The 3801-nt window shown below is 43.8% G+C and overlaps 1 pseudogene; it reads left to right on the top strand.

Annotated features, from left to right (window-relative positions):
• The first annotated feature begins 548 nt into the window (after positions 1 to 548).
• LOC111976343 (katanin-interacting protein-like) overlaps positions 549 to 3801 on the top strand; it is a 55891-nt pseudogene continuing 52638 nt past the window's right edge.

Here is a 3801-nt window from a genome sequence, read left to right as displayed (position 1 = left end):
ACTGTTAAAATAATGTCTGTGAGTATAACAGAACTGATATGGCAGGTGAAAACCTGAGAAAAATCCATCCAGGAAGTGGGATTTTTTTTATTTTTGTAGTTTTCTAATGAATGCCATTACAGTATCCATTGACTTAGGACTCAAATTGCACTTCATATGGCTTCCACTAGATGTCAACAGACTTTAGAAATTGTTTCAGGCTTGTATTCTGAAAAATGAGGGAGTAAGACCAGTCTGAATGAGTGTCCCAGAGGTTTTTCATGCGCGCGACCGAGAGCATGCCTTTCTTGTTTTTGTCCGGTTTAAATGTTATTGATTATTATGACTAAAACCAACCTGAGGATTGATTATAAACATCGTTTGACATGTTTCTACGAACTTTACTGATACTTTTCGGATTTTTCGTCTGTCTGTTGTGACTGCCTTTGACCCTGTGGATTACTGAACAAAATGCGCGAACAAAACTGAGGTTTTTGGATTTAAAGAGGGACTTTATCGAACAAAACAAACATTTATTGAGTAAATGGGAGTCGTGTGAGTGCAACCATATGAAGATCATCAAAGGTAAGTGATTAATTTTATCACTATTTCTGACTTGTGTAANGTGAAATTTATTGTCAATCAGTGTTGCTTCCTAAGTGGACAGTTTGATTTCACAGAAGTGTGATTGACTTGGAGTTACATTGTGTTGTTTAAGTGTTCCCTTTATTTTTTTGAGCAGTGTATAACGATTTGGGGCTAGCCATTGTAAGTTCAGAGTCACTCGCCCCAACAGTGCCTGAGTTCTGGAGGTGAGCGAAAGCTCGGGAGAGAGGGTTGAGTGTGGTGGGGTTACCTGTACGAGACAGGCCAGGGCAGATGGTGGACAGATCGCCAGGTGGAATCCAAGCAGCACTGCAGCAGGCAACGGGACTAGGTGTCACACCCACTTGGGAGAATCTTTTATTTCTGTAGGCAGATTTCTTGTAGAAAATGCTAGTGGATGGTCTTTGAACAGCTGGAGGGGGCTTCAAAGACTCCTGCCACTTGTTGGGCCCAAAGGCCTCGACACCTCTCACTTCACACCTCAGTGCTAATTGAAGTTGTATCTGGTCTGTCCATGCAAGCCTGGCAGCCTTAACTCCGCATTCAGTCCCATAAAGTAAAATAAACTCAGGACCTTGTCTTTCAAAGATAATTCGTAAAAATCCAAATAACTTCACAGATTTTCATTGCAAAGGGTTTAAACACTGTTTCCCATACTTGTTCAATGAACCATAAACAATTAATGAACATGCACCTGTGGAACGGTCGTTAAGACACTAACATTTTAAAGACGGTAGGCAATTAAGGTCACAGTTATGAAAACAGGGACTAAAGAGGCCTTTCTACTGACTCTGAAAGATGCCCAGGGTCCCTGCTCATCTGTGTGAATATGTCTTAGGCATGCTGCAAGGAGGCATGAGGACTGCAGATGTGGCCAGGGCAATAAATTGCAATGTCCGTACTGTGAGACAACTAAGACAGCGCTACAGGGAGACAGGACAGACAGCTAATCGTCCTCGCAGTGGCAGACCACGTGTAACAACACCACCTGCACAGGATCGGTACATCCGAACATCACACCAATAGGCTGAGAGAGGCTGGACTGAGGACTTGTAGGTCTGTTGTAAGGCAGGTCCTCATCAGACCTCACCGGCAACAACGTCGCCTATGGGCACAAACCCATCGTCTCTGGACCAGACAGGACTGGCAAAAAGTGCTCTTCACTGACGAGTTGCGGTTTTGTCTCACCAGGGGTGATCGTCGGATTTGCGTTTATCGTCGAAGGAATGAGCGTTACACAGAGGCCTGTACTCTGGAGCGGGATCGATTTGGAGGTGGAGGGTCCGTCATGGTTTGGGGCGGTGTTTCACAGCATCATCGGAGTGAGCTTGTTTGTAATTTCAGGAAATCTCAACGCTGTGCGTTACCGGGAAGACATCCTCCTCCCTCATGTGGTACCCTTCCTGCAGGCTCATCCTGACATGACCCTCCAGCATGACAATGCCACCAGCCATACTGCTTGGGAGAAGAACAGTGTACCCTGTAACCGATGTGAAATGGTTAGCTAGTTAGCGGTGGTGCACGCTAAAGCGTTTCAATCGGTGACGTCACTCGTTCTGAGACCTTGAAGTAGTTGTTCCCCTTGCTCTGCAAGGGCCCGCGGCTTTTGTGGCGCGATGGGTTACGATGCTTCGTGGGTGTCAGTTGTTTGTGCAGAGGGTCCCTGGTTCCAGCCCAGGTAGGGGCGAGGAGAGGGACGGAAGCTATACTGTTACATACCGTTAGCCAATTTCCCAGTACTTGTATGAGGTGACAACCTCAACTCTAGGTAGTAATCACACCTGTGGGAGAGGCATTCTTCTTACCAAACCACATGACTTGTTTGTTGGAGGTGTTCAGAACAAGGTTAAGGGTAGAGAAAGCTTGTTGGACACTAGCTGTTGTAGAGCATTTAACCTGACTAGGGTAGGGGACACTATTTTCACCTCCGGATGAAAAGCATGCCAAAGTAAACTGCCTGCTCCTCTGGCCCAGAAGCTGGATATGCATATATTTGGTCGATTTGGATAGAAAACACTCTAAAGTTCCAAAACTGTTAATAATGTTCTGTGAGTATAACAGAACTGATATGGCAGGTGAAAACTGAGAAAATCCATCCAGGAAGTGGATTTTTTTTATTTTTGTAGTTTTCTAATGAATGCCATTACAGTATCCATTGACTTAGGACTCAAATTGCATTTCATATGGCTTCCACTAGATGTCAACAGACTTTAGAAATTGTTTCAGGCTTGTATTCTGAAAAATGAGGGAGTAAGACCAGTCTGAATGAGTGTCCCAGAGGTTTTTCATGCGCGCGACCGAGGGCATGCCTTCTTTGTTTTTGTCCGGTTTAAATGTTATTGATATTATGACTAAACCAACTCTGAGGATTGATTATAACATCGTTTGACATGTTTCTACGAACTTTACGATACTTTTTCGGATTTTTCGTCTGTCTGTTGTGACTGCCTTTGACCGCTGTGGATTACTGAACAAAATGCGCGAACAAAACTGAGGTTTTTGGATTTAAAGAGGGACTTTATCGAACAAAAAAACATTTATTGAGTATGGGAGTCGTGTGAGTGCAACATATGAAGATCATCAAAGGTAAGTGATTATTTTATCACTATTTCTGACTTGTGTAACTCCTCTACTTGCTGGTTACTGTTTGTAATGATTTGTCTGCTGGGCGCTGTTCTCAGATAATCGCATGGTAATCGCATATGCTTTCGACGTAAAGCCTTTTTTGAAATCTGACACTGTGGTTGGATTAACAAGAGAGTTAATCTTTGGTAATAATTGTATGTTTTTATGAATTTTTATAATGAGTATTTCTGTTTTTGAATTTGGCGCTCGCTCTTCCAATCACTGGATGTTGGCCAGGTGGGACGGTAGCATCCCACACCCCCTAGAGAGGTTAACACAAAATCCGGGAGGGGCAGCTGAGTATGTCTCTATCATCTGCATATAAATGAATGAAGAGGCTTCCTACTGCCTGAGCTATGTTGTTGATGTAATTTAGTTTCTTTGGGCAACCCTTGCTGTCCAGAATGTCTTCCCATGTCCATTCCTCCTTATAGCGCTGCTCCTGCTGCTGCTGCCTGTTACCACGCTGCTTGGTCTTTTTTGGTGGGTGGTTCTGTAACGGTTGTTGTCGGGAGAAAGAGGACCAAGGTGCAGCGTGGTAAGTGTTCATCTTATTTAATGAAAGTGAACACTTCAAAATACAAAACAAAA

This window comes from Salvelinus sp. IW2-2015, linkage group LG17 (assembly GCF_002910315.2).
Source record: "Salvelinus sp. IW2-2015 linkage group LG17, ASM291031v2, whole genome shotgun sequence".
Lineage (NCBI taxonomy): Eukaryota > Metazoa > Chordata > Actinopteri > Salmoniformes > Salmonidae > Salvelinus > Salvelinus sp. IW2-2015.
This window is presented reverse-complemented; position numbering and strand designations above follow the sequence as displayed.